This window comes from Python bivittatus, unplaced genomic scaffold (assembly GCF_059951505.1).
Source record: "Python bivittatus isolate LINGU-HERP-01145 unplaced genomic scaffold, Pbiv_v1 ctg000580_np1212, whole genome shotgun sequence".
Lineage (NCBI taxonomy): Eukaryota > Metazoa > Chordata > Lepidosauria > Squamata > Pythonidae > Python > Python bivittatus.
This window is the reverse complement of record NW_028277087.1, coordinates 27,352,616-27,371,255: the sequence shown is the minus strand read 5'-3', so window position 1 is coordinate 27,371,255 and position 18,640 is coordinate 27,352,616. Positions and strand designations below refer to the sequence as shown.

General features: G+C 39.4%; 1 long non-coding RNA gene across 3 annotated transcripts in view; it reads left to right on the top strand.

The window, feature by feature from the left end:
• The window catches only part of LOC148214701 (uncharacterized), a 152,855-nt gene that overhangs the window by 128,391 nt on the left and 5,824 nt on the right, over positions 1 to 18,640 (top strand). For 2 of the 3 annotated variants that reach the window (XR_015797686.1, XR_015797685.1), the window contains one exon: positions 1,570 to 1,746. This is a non-coding gene — a long non-coding RNA (uncharacterized LOC148214701). Of the gene's footprint in view, positions 1 to 1,569; positions 1,747 to 11,832; positions 13,115 to 18,640 lie in introns of those variants that run through there. The other variant, XR_015797687.1, reaches the window with a different exon arrangement.

Below are 18,640 nucleotides of genomic sequence, written 5' to 3'. Positions count from 1 at the left end.
GGGCTTCCAGCAACTTTGCAGAAGAGCTCACCCACTTGTCAGTTGAGTCAAATCTCCTCTCCTTGAGAAGGCAATTATATGCCCCTCATTAATTGTTGGTTGCCAGTGTTATTACTAACCAAGTCAACAGAGGTAAGTAGGGCAGGAAATTTCCCATTGTGCTTCTGCATTAAGATAATCCTATGAGTTGTGAGACTTTGTTGCAACAATACACCAGTAAATGACTTTTGTAAAAGCAATGGGATGACTAATTTCTTCTGGAAAAATCACAACCTGGAATTCACAGAAAAAAAAGCTGTAACTGAATATATTCCAACTGCAGTTTCACCATTACATTTCACACAGTGGGTAGAAAGGGAATGTTGGAAATCTGTGTGTGCCTAGGTATGTGAAAGCTACCTCACAAAGGTAAAAAAATAAAAATAAAATGTGAGTGAAGCTATCTAGACTAGTACACAAATGTCCTTCAAAGGATCCAGTAGTATAAATAGCAAAGAGATTTGTGACACTTTAAAGACAACAAAGCTTTATTTGTAAGTTTTTGTGGATCACAAATGTATAGTATACAGTCCTGAGAACCAAGCTGTGTCCCATAAAAGTTTGTGATAATCAGTAGGACTGCCTGCGCTTTGAAAAAGATTTCAGCATAAGCTGAAGATTTCAGCTTTGGATCTCATGCAAGTACAGCATCTTTCTGTTATTCATTAAAGGAGTTTGACATTTTTTAGGATTCTTTGTGAGCCTAAAAAGAACACTGCTGCTTTAACAATTGCATTAATTTTAATGGATTCCTGAAACTAATGATATCTTGTTTTCAGGGCTAGATGGAAGCTAGAAAAAGGCTAGCTTTGTAATGAATAGCAGAGAGGTGCTGTGATCAAATCATTTTTAAATATGGACAGCTCTAGTCAATATTTAAGATGCACAAGACTCTAATATTTAAATTGCAAAACATTCACATGCTAATATTCTAGAAGGGGCAATTTAAATTGGATTGTCTTCCTTCCTTCCTTCCTTTATTAGGCTTACATGGCACCCATCTTAAGAAACACAACTCTGGGTGGCTCACAACAGCAATAAAGACCAAAGAAATAATAAAAACAATACAAGGAAAAAACAAAAACCTGGTACTTCAACCATTCTCCTCTGATGCATCCAACACAACCTCTCCAGGCTCCAACCTCACCCTATCCCAGCATTTGGGGGAACAGCCAGCTCTTTATAGCTTTCCAGAAGGCTAAATGGTCAGGGGGCTACTGGATCTCAGAGGGAAGGGTGTTCCACAGGGCAGAGATTGTTATGGAAAAGATCTGGAACAAACCCATTCTACCCAACTTGGTGGAATGAACAGATCCCTCAGGAAGAGTCGGTCCCACAAATAACCTGGCTCCGTGCTTTGCAGGGCTTTAAAGGTGATAACCAGCACCAGAAAAAAAAACTGGGAGCCAGTGCAGCTTGCACAACAGCAGTGTAACATGGGCAGGCCAATTTTATTCTCAAAGAACCCAAGGAGGTATGATATCTAACCACTTTTGGCCTAATTACTATTTTTCTTATTGATTTTCCTAGGTTTCTTCCAGCGGGTTGTCATGCTGGATCCTGGTGCTGGGCCTGTGCCTCTGCTCCAGTCAGCTGTTGCAGGAAGAGACCTGGCAATGGGAGGCCAGTGTGCAAAAGAGCTTTCAGCCTTCTTCTAGTTCACTGTGAGATGGGGAGAGTGAATCAGGACTGTAGCCAGTCTTGGGTGTAAGGAGACTGACTTTGTTTAATGGAGGGTGTGTGTGTCCATGCTTAGGCAAAGTATTGTTTTGCTAAAAATGGGGAGGGGGGGGTGGAACGAAGAAAAAGAAGTTGGAACTAGATGTTTACTGGCTTGGGGACAGAGATGGAATTCCAAATTTGAAATCCCCCATCCAAATCCAGAACTTCATCTCTTACAACCTAAGAAGCAAAAACCATTTTAGCCAGAGATTCCTGTAGATGCCTTTTTTGAAAATACCAGGTCAGGACATTAGTATTTGCTCTATTTCTTATGCAATGGAAACACAGGAATTGATTCAATCTCTGTGAAATCTTCCATTTATTTGCTCTATTTACCTGTAACAATAAGCCGTATTTGCAGTTCTTCCCTCCCCTTTCATTTTATCTTCACAGCAACACTGTGGGGGAGGTTAAGTTTGGATGAGAGATGAAACAGGATTTGTATAAAGTAAGGTATCATGTGGTCTATTTGGTTTTGTTTTAGCATATTGTCTGAATCTAGCCATTGTAGTTTGTAAAACATGGTTTATGGTTTAGCATATTGTGGGAACCCCCCCCAAAAAATCATCTTTTAAACGAACTATGGCTTAGCATGAACCAAGCTGATGACTGGCTCAAAATGACCTACTGAATTGCATGGGTGGAGAGTAGAACCTGGATTTTCCTAGTCTTAATCCGGCATTCATAACCAATATACTCATGTATTCTCCTTTAATATTAAAATTCTTATATTTTTAATTTAGCAGATTTAAAAAACTGTTTATATTATGCCTTACTTCTTAGTGTTATATATGATATTTGCAGTTCTTCCCTCCCCTTTCCATTTTATCCTCACAGCAACATTGTGAGAGGTTAACTTTGGCTGAGACATTAAAAAAAAAAACTGTGGTTTTTCTATTCACAAAAAGTTGTGTTCCTCCACAGTCCTTCCCCTGAAAAGATAATCCTTTTTGAGACAGAAGGGATAGTGGTATTTTAAGTTATTAACTACAGTATGTGATAAGTCCTGTGTGTGATTGTTTAAAAACAAAGTCTGTTAACTTTCTTTTTGACCCACTGGTTTTTGCTTATGTGGACAATCCCATGCTAAAGATTGACCAGCAGAGGGTCTATCAGATTTTGAAGGAACAATGCTGTGCTAACAGAACAGGAATGCTTGTTGGAAGTGCCAGTAGGACTTGCTGTAAATTGTTTTTAACAATTGCTGTATGAATCATAAATCCGTCTAGTCATGCTGGCTAGGAATTCTGGAAATTTCCAGAATTCCTAGCCAGCATGACTTCCAACTGATCTAAAGGGTGCCAGCTTGGAGAAGAATTGCTAGACCCAAAGAAATATAGGCATATGATTACTATGCGCATCCGTTCATCGACTAATTAAGTGACGGTTCTAATATGATTTCCAGTATTTTTACTGTCACATCTGAGAATAGATTATGGCAAGTTTTGAAATTGGAATCAAGATGAGGCTTTCATTCCAAAGAGAATATAAGAAAAATCTAGTTTAAAACCAAGTGTGGCTGCTTCTTCAAAAAGTTAATGTTTCTGGGCATCACACTACAATTTAAACATTGCCAAGCATCCATCTAGCAGAAGTGTTGTGAATGTAACTGGAACTATTTTATAAACTTAACGAGAGAGAGAGTGAACTGCTTAGCCTCAGATGAACTTTCACCATCAGTCTTGAGACTAACATTGCTAGCAACTCAAGAAAAAATATGAGGATTTGTCTGAAGGTGAGTTATTTGGTAAAATGTAGAGAGCTCTGTGACTAGTGTGGTTAATACCTCTTTACACAAGATTAGTGAGTCACATTTTCAAATCCTATGGGAATTTAGCTTAGAAGTTCACGCTGATATTTTTAAGGGGGAAAAAAACTTCAAGGTGCTGAAGCAGACACAATGACGTAAACACATTCTGGTAAGAGATTTTCAAATGCATACTTTGAGGATCAAGTAGAAGAAACAAGCTAAGTGGTGACATGCAAATTCAAGATAACTGACCTTAAAGAGTTTTGACCAGTTAGGTGGCCAGAAGGGGAGCAACAGACAGGACAGGACTTTGGGGACTTCCAAGTGAAGATTTTTTAATTATACAATCACTCTGCTTCATTCCAGAGACAGTGCCCCTACACATTTGTTATAAACTCATCTGCTACTAGCTATACAACAGCGAAAAGAAAGAGAACAGAAGTTTCATCTCCATGTGTAAAGTTGGCAGCAAGAGCTAATACCTTGCTACTTCTTGTTATATCACTACAGGACTTTTTCACATTGGTGCACATTCAGCAGATAGTGTGAACACATGTACATCACAACTAATCATTTAATGCTTACAGAGGTAAATCTTATGTGTACACACTATATATAGGAACTGCAAAATCAGTTACAATTGCAATTTAAAATAACATACCCAGCTATTAACAAAAGAAGGGAGCATTAAAGACATCCTTTGTCTGGGGTGTCATCTCTTCTAGGGTAAGCATGGCACTTGGGAAGCTTATCTGTACATACCAAAATGGCCAAAAGGTGAAAGAGCAATTCAATTGAAAAATAATATTTGTTTGCTCATTAAAAAAAAAAAAACTGATCACCATAATTGCAAAAAGACTCTATAAGGTTTAGGTGGTTTAATTATATTGTTACTATTATTTATAATTCACTCATGCCAAAGTTATCTGGCAAATTTCAATGGTATATAAAACATTAAAATTCCAGAAGTAACAAAAGAGAAAAAGTAGTAGAGCTATAAAATAGAATTAATTCATAGCACAGGAAACATAAAATTGACTGCTCAAATGAAACCCAATTATATACTTGAACATCTAGTAGGTTGAAGCCACTATCATAATAAAATACTCTCATTTTTTCAAGGATATTCTAGGGGCTTTCACCTACCATAAAAATAATTTATCTATCTCTACAAAGCATCCAATATGGATTAACACTGGTATCCCTCTTCAAACATACATTAATCTCAATGTAATAATCATTTTGATAACAGTAATCTTGCCCCAAAGCCTTAATGGGAGTTTTAACCATCGAGTTATATTTACTGAAATTACATCTATATTTAATTAGACATGTTTAATTCAATTTATTGTGATATACAGTATCGTGCAAAAGTTTTAGGCAGGTGTGAAAAAATGCTGTAAAGTAAGAATGCTTTCAAAAATATATATTGTAACTGTTTATGTTTATCAATTTACAAAATGCAAAGTGAGCAAACAGAAGAAAACCCAAATCAAATCAATATTTGGTGTGACCACCCTTTGCCTTCAAAACAGCATCAATTCTTCTAGGTACACTTGCACACAGTTTTTGAAGGAACTCAGCAGGTAGGTTGTTCCAAACATCTTGGAGAATTAACCACAGATCCCCTGTGGATGTAGGCTGCCTCAAATCCTTCTGTCTCTTCATGTAATCCCAGACAGACTCGATGTTGTTAAGATCAGGGCTCTGTGGGGGTCAAACCATCACTTCCAGGACTCCTTGTTCTTCTTTACACTGAAGTTAGTTCTTAATGACATTGGTTGTATGTTTGGGGTTGTTGTCCTGCTGCAGAATAAATTTGGGGCCAATCACACGTCTCCCTGATGGTATGGCATGATGGATAAGTATCTGCCTGTATTTCTCAGCATTGAGGACACCATTGATCCTGACCAAATCTCCAGCTCCATTTGCAGAAATGCAGCCCCAAACTTTCAAGGAACCTCCACCATGCTTCACTGTTGCCTGCAGACACTCATTATTGTACCGCTCTCCAGCCCTTCAGCAAACAAACTGCCTCCTGCTACAGCCAAATATTTCAAATTTTGACTCATCAGTCCAGAGCACCTGCTGCCATTTTTCTGCACCCCAGTTCCTATGTTTTCGTGCATAGTTGAGTCGCTTAGCCTTGTTTCCATGTTGGAGGTATGGCTTTTTGGCCGCAATTCTTCCATGAAGACCACTTCTGGCCAGACTTCTCCAGACAGTAGATGGGTGTACCTGGGTCCCACTGGTTTCCGCCAGTTCTGTGCTGATGGCACTGCTGGACATCTTCCGATGTCGAAGGGAAGTAAGCATGATGTGTCTTCCATCTGCTGCATTAAGTTTCCTTGGCCGACCACTGCATCTACAGTCCTCAACATTGCCTGTTTCTTTGTGCTTCTTCAAAAGAGCTTGAACAGCACATTTTGAAACCCCAGTCTGCTTTGAAATGTTTGCCTGGGGGAGACCTTGCTGATGCAGTCTAACTACCTGGTGTCTTGTTGCTGTGCTCAGTCTTGCCATGGTGTATGACCTGTCACATGAAACTGTCTTCCACAACCTCACCTTAGTAGCAGAATTTGGCTGTTCCTCACCCAGTTTTAAGCCTCCTACACAGCTATTTCTGTTTCAGTTAATAACTGTATTTCAACCTACATATGAAATTGATGATCATTAGCACCTGCTTGGTATAATTGGTTAATCATACGCCTGACTCTAATCCTACAGGATCCCTGACTTTGTGCCAGTGTACAAAGTGTGCAAGTGTAAGAATTGATGCTGGTTTGAAGCCAAAGGTAGTCACACCAAATATTGATTTGATTTAGATTTCTCTTCTGCTCACTCACTTTGCATTTTGTAAATTGATAAACATAAGCAGTTAACAATATATATTTTTGAAAGCATTCTTACTTTATAGCATTTTTTCACACCTGCCTAAAAGTTTTGCACAGTACTGTATTTCAAGAAAGACGTAACCCCACATATTTTGTAGAATTTGTTCAGATTGTAAATCCTAATCTCTTGTAGTAGTCCATAGATTTGTTGTTGTTCAGTCGTTAAGTCATGTCCGACTCTTCGTGACCCCATGAACCATATTGTGCCAGGCCTTCCTGTCCTTCACTGCCTCCCTGAGTTTGCTCAGTTTCATGCTCATTGCTTCAGTGATGCTATCTAACCATCTCATCCTCTGCCGTCCTCTTCTCCTTTTGCCTTCAATCTTTCCCAGCATCAGGGTCTTTTCCAAAGAGTCCTCTCTTCGCATTAGGTGACCAAAGTCTCTGAGCTTGAGTTTCATTATCAATCCTTCCAGTGAGCAATCAGGGTTGATTTCCTTTAAGATTGACTGGTTTGACCTCCTAGCAGTCCAGGGGACTCTTAAGAGTCTTCTCCAGCACCACAGTTCAAAGGCATCAATTCTTTGGCGCTCAGCCTTCTTTATGGTCCAGCTCTCACAGCCATACATTACTACTGGAAAAACATAGTCAAAATAGCTTTGACTATGTGGATCTTTGTCGGCAAGGTGACGTCTCTGCTTTTTAATATGCTATCTAGATTTGCCATAGCTTTTCTCCCAAGGAGCAAGCATCTTTTAATTTCATGGCTGCAGTTTCCATCTGCGTCCATAGTCCATAGATAGTGGATCCCAAAAGCAGCAGATTAGACTTGTTCCGATTAATGGTATATCCAGATTACAAGCTATATTGCTATACAGCTTCAGTAAGCTTTGGTAATGACATTGCATAATTATCAAGGGGAGATATAATATCAGCATATAAGAACAATTCAGTATTGGGTGCCATCACATAACCCTTAATATCTTGAGATTGTCTAAACAGAAGAAGCCAATGGTTTGAGAAGCAAATTGAAGATTAAATGAGACAAGTGACATTGCTGAATGGTACCACAATATGACTTGATAGCTTGAGAGACAAATGTAATAACTAGCCACTGGATGAAGATACCAAGTTGTAATCCGATGAACAAAAGAGGATGAAAACCTACCTCTTCATAAATTTAATCTGAGCCATATCAAAGCCTTTTTCAGCATCTAATGAAATTAGAACAGCTGGTTCCAATTTATCAGCCGCAATAACCAAAATGTCAATCATCAGGCAGATATTGTCAGATGCTTGACTATTTTTATAAATCCAGATTGAGATAGGTGGATTAATAACTACCTGCAGCCCACCCAATAATATAGGCTGTGGCTTCCCATTGACAATTTTTGCAATCCCATTGAACAAGCAAAAAAGGAACTTTTCCCGATACAACACATGATGATTTGCATGCAATTAGGTTGATCACAAATTCTGTAAAATTGTAGATGTAAAGGTATCATTAAAGAAAGAGGAGACAACTTTATGCGAAAAAGGAATCCTTATAAGTTCTAACCTATAGGAGTGAAAGTATCTGTTAACTGATTCTTATAGCAGTTTATAGGCCCATTTTATTGAGTTAATAGTAACCATTATTTCTGGCAAAAATAGTGGCATAGCTAGATAGTTGCCTGATTTTGAGTAATCTTTGGAAAATTTATCGTATCCAAAATTGCTAATCTGAAAGCACTGAATCAATTAATAGGCCAAGCATAAAATTGAAAAAATAACTAGTTTAACAGATTGGAATCATTCTAGGATGTACAATCGTAGTGTGGGATCAAATCGCAGGACACAAATGCAGAATAATCAAGGCTTCACTGCAGTGTTTATTGAGCAGTATGTACTGGAGGGGGACCCCACCAGGAGTTAGTGGGAGGCACTCCCCTACAGGCAAAATGGATGCTCTGATATTTATACAGTTCTACAAGAAGGGGAAGGGGAAAAGAATGTATACACATACATATTCATATGATGATGCAGGCATACCTAAATAAGCAATAGTTCTCAAGTTATTCTCTGCCCCTCTGTTATCTGCTAGTAAAACAATAGTGTCACAGAGAAGAAGAAACAAATTAGTTCAAAGTGCCAAATGCCAGGAAGAAGGCATCTTCCCTCAGGTCAGATGCCCAGGTTGCTATGGGGATGTTTGGGATAAGGAGTTTACAACCAGCCTGGTTCACATCAGCTTCAAGGATGCTTCCACATGCCTTTATGTTTCAATCTTATTAAGGCGATCCCATTCATCTGAGACCTCTAAAAACTTGTCTTTTTCACCCAAAGATTCACTCAAAGATATATTTTTCTCACACTAGAAAGCCTTCATTCTAGGAATATTACTTTGCTGATATAGTTTTAGTCTGAAAGCCACTTGTTGATTGGGAAGCCTGCTTTGGAAAGTGCATTAAGCTTCTTTTTAGCAAACATAAAAGTGGTAAGAATTGTGTCACATATTCAGAAATCCTTACTTTCCCAAGTTTTACATTCTAGCTTTTGTTTCTTTTCTCTCTCAAGTAGCAAAATCAGTCCAAATCAGAGCCCTATACAATCCCTTAATTCACAGAATCTTGATTTGTTTTAGAATATCATAAAACTCTTGCTTCATCTACTTCATGAAATGTGAGGGGTTTTAAAATAATATTTTTAAATATGATCTTGAAATAGATTTTTTTCTGTAAAACAATTGATAGTATAACTGGACTGAAACGATATAGTAGTTGATTTCAGTGTAAACTATAACTGCTATCCATATCCTGCTGCTCAAAGTTAGAGTTGTCTGCAGAAGAATTACTGAGATGTCTACACCAAAATAAACCAGAAAAAATACGGAATGGGGACTCTAAATGTTCCCAGCAAGCAGAAATAGCATAGTCCTCTTTCAATGGGCTGAGAGGTTTCTTATCCCTCCTGTTCAGCCCCAGTTGGTCAGCTGGACAATATTTGGACATGGGGTTGCCAGTTTTCCAGATCACTAGTCCCATGTTAAGAAATAATACAAATGATAGATCACCAGCATGGCTAATGTCTATGTTAGTTACCTATCTTTTGGGAAACATAAAGGATGCCTATAAGCCTCCATCCAAAGCACTCACATGCATTCGCCTAAGCCCTTGACACCACATGTTAAGAATATTTATTGATGGGGGGGGGGTTTTCTACCAACAGTGACACTGGATGGGAGAAGAAACATTGCCAGGAGAATCCAATCGTTGCCCTTAATTCTCCCATGTTAAAACTATAAGAGCAACATCAGTTGCCAATCACATCACAGGAGAAGAGTTCGGCTATCTGGGAAGCTTACTGTCTAGGAAGCTATCCTGGCTAGGGAATTCTGGGAGTTGAAGTCCACACATCGTAAAGTTGCCAAGGTTGAGAAACACTGCTGTATATGATGGCAGCATACTTTTCTGTTGACTCAGGGATGGGAAGAATGCACTGTGAGTATCAGCAATTAATGTGTGCTTTATTCACAAGAAACAAAGCTTGAATTGTGCAAGAACAAGCACTTGTCACTAGAGGTCAGTGTTAAGAAATATTAGTACCACACAGACATTGGTTCTCTACATATATCCATAAATCAAAGGAACGGTTAACTTACCATTTAATGCAATGACACCAAAACTCATTTTTTTAATGGAAGAAATGTCAAGTACAGCAAAAATTACAATATTTTAATCTGAAAACATGAATGCCACATACTACCTAATGGCATGTGAGTAATCTATTTTAAAACTGCTTCTGCTATATTTAAGTTAAATGCTGCTATGTTAAAGTTAAGTTTCTCAGTCAAAGCTGAAGCATTGGTTATTCTTTGATTAAATGTTCTGAATGAGCCATATGGCAAATAATATCAACCAATTATTTTGTCTGATGAAAGTCCAGACAGATTTCACACACACACACACACACACACACACACACAGAGAGAGACAGAGAGAGACAGAGAGAGAGAGAGAGACAGAGAGACAGAGAGAGGGTTTTGGAGTCCTAAGAATTAAGTTTAGCAAAAGGAGCAATATTTCCTTGAAATATGTTGGAGTACATAGGCTAGTGGGAGTAAGAGTTATTGTAGTGCATACAACACAGGCAGAAGCTATTTGTTTAGGGAAGATTGTTATCAGGACATTTGACATTCCTTGGCAAGGAAATTACTGTAATCTGTGGCATGTTACCATTACCTTGCACACACACACATTCAGTTGCAGTAGGAATTTCTGTTGAGGTTCTGATTTAGGTTAGGGTATATTGTGATGCTTTTCCTGGGAAGGAAAACATCAGCTGAAATAATGCCTCTTCTAAATGACTGCCGAGTTCAACACACACTTCCACACACATATACATGCATACCTATCATGCCTTCTTTTGGGGGTAAGCAATGCTATGCAAATTGCAGAAAGGGAATAAGAAATAGTAATCCAGAGAAACTACAAGCTTGAGATAAGATGAAATATAGCTAAATCTAATTGATGACAACACTATTCAGTATATTTCTCAATATTTCCCTATCCTGCATAACTGTCCTGCTTCCACCAGTCGAATGAGTAAGTGCCAGATACCCCAGTCAAATTCTGTGTTTCAATTAATCCCTAAGTGAACAAAAGACATTGCAACTTCTACAATAGTATAATACCTTTCTGCAAATGTCAATGTGTAGTTACTACTGATTGCCTTTTGTTCATTAAATTTCTTAGCTTGCTCTTTTTGAGAATCCCATAGGCTACAGTTATCAAAGCTTTAGAATTTATTCTTTCTTAGCTCCTATTGACTCCCTAGAGAGTTCAGTTGGGTGCCTTTTCTCTCATACCAGGGACATTTAGCTTTCCCCTTACCTTGGGTCCCAGACAGTCCACTCTGTCCACCTAAGTCTCTACCTCCTCCCCATGTAAACAGGCTTTATTCTCTGCTCCCTGAAGATTTTGTTGGCTCTGAATCCCACTCTTCCTCACTTCTAGTCCCAGTGAAGTTCAATTCTGCTCCTGTACTATGTCCTAAAACAAAAGGTCTTGCTTGTAAGGACAGGTTTTAAGACCACCTGTTGGTCAAGGCTGGGGAAGTTTCTCCCCAACCCCCACCCCAGCTTGGATTTTTCAGTCAATATGAACTCTCCTGCCTGCCTACTGAAGTCTGGGATTTTAATCAGCTGTCTGGTTGAATCTCATTTATTTCATTTATTTTATTTTCTTCTATGTCCACTGTTTCCCAGGATTGGCTCTTGACAATACCAAAAAAATGGTCTGTTTCTGTTTCGTCATAAACAGTCAAATTAATCATGCTTTTAGTTTGATATTCATTTCTTTCCTATGCTTACCTTGTGAATGAATAGACGCATGCTTAAATCACAAATTCCAAGGAAAGATATCTTTTTTCTAAGAAGATATTGACCAAGCAATTACCATTATCATTCATTTTTGGGTCACCAGTTGCCTAACCATTTTTTCTGTACAGGTAGTCCTCACTTATCAACTGCAATTGGGACCAGCAACTCCATCCACTAAGCGTCACAGTTGTAAAATGAAATGTCACATGACCGACTTAAGACATCAGTTCCGGCTGCAGTCGTTAAGCAAATCACCCACGGTTGTTAAGTGATGTCTTATGACCACAACTTGCGACTTCCTGCCAGCTTCCCCATTGACTTTGCTTGTCAGAAGCCAGCTGTGAAGGTCGCAAATGGCAATCACGTGACCACAGGACACTACAACCATCGTAATTGTGAGCCAATTGCCAAGCACCCAAATCGCAATCACGTGACTATGGGGGGACTGTGATGGCTGTAACTTTGAGGACCAGTCATAAATCTCCTTTTTCAGCACCATCGTAACTTCGAACAATCACTGAATAACCAGTCAGTAAGCGAGGATTACCTGTACTCTCTCACCATGTTCCCACCCATCTATTCATATCGTCCAACAGAATATTTTCCCCATGGATTGGTTTCATTACGAACGTAGTACAACTTTTCCCAAAATTCTGCTTCTTCCCTGCTGAAGATGCCACTATTGCCAGCCTATGGAGTTATACTTTCATATGTACTCAAAATAACCTAGATGACACAGATTCATACTTTCTGATATACAGTTGAATCCTGTCCTCATTGTCAGGGCATTATTACATCTTTTTCCTTTGTTTTTTATTTTACAGACATGCAATATAGCTATTTTCTTTCATTTTATTTGTTAATCCATGCTGTTTACCAAGATTCCAACTGTGTTTTCTATATCATAGAGTCATAAAATGTGAGAATTAGAGAGGACCTTGATGATTATTTAATCCAACCTGCTGCCCAGTGCTGGGATCCAGTACGACAGCATCCCTGAAAAGATAATAATCCAATTTCTATTTAAACACATCCAATAAAGGAAAGTCTCCCCATCTACCAAAGGTAGCATGTTCCATTATTGAACAGTCCTTACCATAAGGAGTTTTTCCTGATGTCCAACCAAAATCTACCTCCTTATAAATAATTTGAATTCACAGTTTCTTATTCTGTCTTCTAGAACAATTCTGAAAAGTTCCACCCAGTTTTCTACCGTATGTATGTGTATGTACACATGTAGACAGCTATCATGTCTCCCCTAGTTTTCTTCAGATCATCACCAGATGGTTCCAAAGATATTGATTTCTACTGTTTATCATGGATTTAGTCAATCAAGACTGTCACATAATCCTTTTAGTAAACTAGAGAAAGTATAGATTAGCCTTAAACTGTACCCACAACACATTTATTTATTTATTTGTTTGTTTGTTTGTTTATTCATTCATTCATTCATTCAATTTCTCCCCCACCCATCTCCCCCCAGTGGGGGACTCTGGGTGACTCACACATGCAGCATTCCCTGTTAGAAGTAAGGATATACAGATTGGACAGTTCTGTCACAGTATGCTAGAAGCAAACTAAAGCCCAGTTTTACCCCAAATATGTTCACACTATTCTCTGCTAGCTAGGATCTCTAATCTACAACCCACATCCCCCTAACTAGAAGGTAAATGCAATATACTGACACACAATCAGGAAATGTAATGGGTTGTAATAAGAACACAAAGAGTGAAATCAATTTACCATACTCTCTGATGAGCTTTTAAATAAGTACTGCACATTGATGTTTTCATGAATATTTAAATGAAACATGCTAGTTTGGTGGAACGTAATGTTTTTGTAAAGCTTTCTAATTGCTAGGAAAAAAGAGAAATGTAGATTTAATTAACATGGAAATTCTATCTCTAATTTATTGGAAGAAGATATGATCGCTAGTCATGAGATTATACAGACCAAAGATAAGTGTTATAAGATATCTCAGTGTACAACCACTAGTAAACCTACATTATCTCTCCTAAGCAAGAGAAAACCCACCTGAGAAAAAAAGATAGAACTAAAGAATGCTGGCAAAGAAGGAGAAAGTTCTCAAATTCTCCAGTATCTGTCCAGTTCTCCACAATGATGTATAGTATCTTCTCCTTCTAATGGCCTGTGGATATCTTGGTCTGCAACTTCCATCATTCTCAGCATCCCCATCATTCTCTTACAGAGATCATGAGAGTTGTACTTCAGTATCTGCCAGGCACCATATTGGAGAAGATGAGGATACATAATATTTGCTAAACAGTTTGCTAATTTTTTACACCAGAAAGGGTGCTCGACAGCATACTAGATAGAATAATACTATCAAGAGGTGAATTGTCACACTATAAGCTAGACATAGCTATACCGTAGATCTTTACTTTTCCAAAAAACATTTCCCCACATTCAGGAATGAAATAACAGCTGAAATTTTAAGGGCATGATATTCCTGGATATTAGTTTATAGCAGAAAATAAATATATAGAGGAAAAATGCATATTGCAAAAGACAGAAATCAAGTCTTAGAGTTTAAATCTTAAGCTTTTTCCTCCTGTCCTTGGAGACAAAGGCAATTGCTCCATGTTTACACAAGTTTTGCCCTACCCAAGGCACACCATTTCCTGCCTTGCCAACTTCAGCCTTTACAATAAGACTATTTATCCTCCAATCTAGAGTGTGTAGGTGGCCATGGAGTTTCTGCACAAATATAAGATTATTGAAATATTTTAGAGGTGTTGCAGGATCCTAAAATATATTATTATATGTTAGTTTGAAGAAGAGGCATGGACCTACAGTATATTAATAAAATATCCCCAAATGTTCTGAATGTTTTAATAATAATAATAATAATAATAATAATAATAATAATAATAATAGAAGGTAAAGTGCTCTGGAACTTTAGAATTCAAACAGACAAGCACCTGCCACATAGCACCCCAGACTTAACAATTGTTGATAAGAAAGATAAAAAAGTCTGGATAGTGGACATCGCAATACCTGGAGACAGCAGAAGACAAGAGAAAGAACTGGAGAAAATCACAAAATATAAAGACCTGCAAATAGAAGTAGAATGACTATGGCAAAAGAAAGCAAAGATAGTACCAATAGTAATAGGCACTTTAGGTGCAATCCCAAAACATCTGGAGCACCACTTGAACACCATCAGCATTGACAAAATTGCCATCAGTCAGTTGCAAAAGGCAGCTTTACTTGAAACAGCTTAAATCTTGTGATAGTACCTTTAACACCGTCAAACAACAACATCTGCCTATCCCAGGTCCTTGGGAAGGACTCAACAGGTGGATAAAAATGCCAAATCCAGTCTAAACAACTGGCTGACTGTGCAACCAGCCAACCAACCAACCAACCAACCAACCAACCAACCAAAATAATAATAATAATAATAATAATAATAATAATAATAATAATAATAATAATAATAATAATAGCTCTACTCTAGCACTGTAGTCAGCTTACATACATGCTTCCACTTCTTATTGGTCAAATTCCTTACCCATCACCCTTCCAGTCCTACATTCCACCTTCTTACTGCCTGTCAATGCCTTATTTTACCCTTTTCTCATTAGTACAACCCAGGCGGTTTCAAATCTGATACAACATTATTGCACCTTTTGAATGTATTTCTCAACCATCTTTCAATACCATGGTCTTCCCAAAGTAATTTACAGCATGAAATCAACACAATTAAATATCAAAATAAATCACATGAAATATACAAATTAATCAGGTTTAAATACCTAACTGCCATGAATACCATAATATATTCAGTTAAAAGCCAGGGCAAAAAGTTGAGCTTTAACACATACACACCAAAAGCAATCACAGATGACATCATGATAAATCTCTTCAGAGGGAATTGGGTAGGAGCCATCACTGAGAAACTTCTGTTACTGGTGTGAGTGATACATGTGTATGCGTATACACATCAGCATTCCTATGTAAGATGGATTGCTGGATTATCCTTTTTGTGGTATTGTCCTTCTCTAAGTACATGTACTCTTCAAACTTATCTTGTTTTTTAGTTCCTTTGACCTCAGACCACTCAATGGGTCTTAACAGCTCTACACATCCTTTAGGTCAGCATGGAATCTCACATCAGTGGGACTGATTTGTGAATGAAGCTGTCAGATAGTTAATTTTACATGGCCTCCTGTCATAAAGTCATTTTCATAAGCTAGTTACTTAGAGACAGAAATCTCGGTATCCATTATCTAGAGTTCCCCTGAGATCTGATTTGCAGATCCAAGAATAAAATGACATCAATAATTCATTTGCAGTTTGCAGACTGATCTCATTTTTGACACAAATCCGTTTTTGTTCTGCACAGCTGCTTACCCATTTTTCTCATGTGTATTTGTTATGAGGGTTTAATATTTCAAACAGATTTAAAACAATAACATAAAATGTCTACCCTTTGCCTGAAAATATATGTTAAAAATAAATGCCTGGCATGATGTCCTAGCAACAGGCAGGATGTCAGTTTTCTTTGCGTTTCATGCTGTGAATATATGATCAGGAGGTAGAAATAAGTATGCCGTATCAGCTTATAATTTCTGCAGAAAAGGAGAGGGGAAAACACTCCTTCAACATTCATTGGTGGGCCTGAAAAAAATTACATTTTATTCAACCTGAATATTCTATTATGCCAGTAAGAGCTTCTACAGTAGCTCCATTCTAAAATATGTCCTTTCTACCACCTACTGTTGACATAGCCAAACTATCGTAAGTGGACCATCTTCTCTGAGTAGTCTTGCCTCCTCCTCACCACTGGGCAGGTGTTACAGAGTGGGAGTGCTTAGATCCTTGAAAGATTTGAATTCTGGAATAAGGATACAGAATAGATCTTAACTCTTGTTTGTAGAATAAACTGCAATTGGCTGGATTCACATGGCATGCTAAGGTAAAACCAAAGAGGGCTTAGAATGGCTCAGGTAGTGTGAAGTATAAACCAGACCTCAGTTGAAGGTGAAAAACTGGTGGCCTAGGGTACATTATTCAGAACCAAGTCACAGTCAGGAATAGTAGCAGCATGGTGATCACATTCAACAAGTTCTTCTTCCAGCTCTGTCTCTGTTGAGACTGATCTAAAACTTGCAATGGCACCTCTCAGAGTTGTGGTGGTAAACTAGAGAATGAGGCCTGGGGTATGGCCTGGTGGTGTGATGAGTTTGAGCTGGTGACTCCTGAGGAAGTGGACAGGGCTCTCTCTGTTGTCAGCTCAGTCACCTGTTTACTGAATCTGGGTCCCTCCTGGGTTGTGAAAGCAGCCAGGGAGGTGACCTGTGGTTGGGTCCATGCAGTAGTGTTGGCCTCTTTGATGGAAGAGGTAGTGCCCCAGCCTTGAAAGAGGAGGTGATGCACCCCCTCCTCAAGAGGCCATCCTGGACCCAATAGTTTTTGTTAACTATCAACCAGTCTCCAACCTTTCCTTCTTGGGGAAGGCTGTTGAGAAGGTGGTCAATCTGCAGCTAAGGAGAACCCTGGAGGCAACAGATTATCTAGACCTGTTTCAGTTAGGTTTCAGACCAGGATTTTGTACTGAGACAACTTTGGTCATGCTTGTTGATGACCTGTGGCGGAACCGGGATGGTGATGGTACATCCTTCCTTGTGCTCCTTGATCTCTCGGTGGCTTTTGATACTGTCGACCACATTACAGATAGTACTTGCTTAATGACCACTTGTTCATCAACTGTTTGAAGTTATGATGGCACTGAGTGAGTGGTACTTACAACTGGTCCTCGAAGTTCCAGCCATCCCAGCACCCCCGTGGTCATGTGATTGCGATCTGGGCACTTGGCAACCGGCTCACATTTACAACAGTTGCAGCATCTCATGGTCATATGATCACCATTTGTGACCTTCCCTGCCAGATTCTCACAAGCAAAGTCAATGGGGAAGCTGACAGGGAAGGTCGCACATCGCTCCAGTAAGTTGCTCCTGCTCCCACCACTTTCCTGCACACCCTCCTGTACTCTGCAGCACCCATAACCCACCTAGCCACACTCACGCCATACTGCAGCAGCCACCCGCACACCCTTCCAAGCAACCACCTCGCACTCAGCTGTACTCATGCATTGCTGTAGCAGCCACCTGCACAGCCTCCTGTCCCCTTGAGCACCCATCCTGTCCCCAGCCTAGCTCACGCCAGGCTGCAGCAGCAGCCACCTATATACCTCTCCACCCGCTGGAGCACCCATACCCCACCCAGCCACACTTGCACCATGCCGCAGTAGCCATCCCACCTGGCCGCACTCCATAGCACTCACCCGCCTGCTGGCTTGCTTGTGAGCTTCCTGGGACTTGCAACTTCCTGCTGGCTTCCCCATTAACTTTGCTTGTTGGAAGCCGGCAGGAAATCGCAAGTTGTGGTCACATGAGGTCCTCGCTTAACAACCTGCAATCCTTGCTTAACGACAGCAATGGGGATTGCTGGGATTGCTGTTGCTAAGTGATGTGATCCCAATTACTATCATTAAGCAAGGATTACCTGTATCTTTCTAAGCCAGCTCCCTGGGTTGGGGATACTGTTTTACAGTGGTTCTCTTCTTTTCTCCAGGGCTGGTTCCAGTCGGTGTTGGTTTGTGGGGAGAGGTCATCCCCTAGGCTCTCACTGGGGTGCTACAAGGTTCTATTCTCTCTCCCCTCCTTTTCAACATCTACATGAAACCACTGGGTGAAGTCATCTGCCGGTTTGGGATTAGGTATCATCAGTACACTGATGATACTCAATTATATCTTTCAACTCCAAGCCAGCCAAGTTAGGATGTCAAGGTTCTGTTCCAGTGCCTGGAGGCTGTGCAGGTTTGAATGGGAAGGAACCATCTCCAATTCAATCCTACCAAGACCAAGTGGCTGTGGGTGTATGGACTGCCCAGATCTGGGGATATTCAAC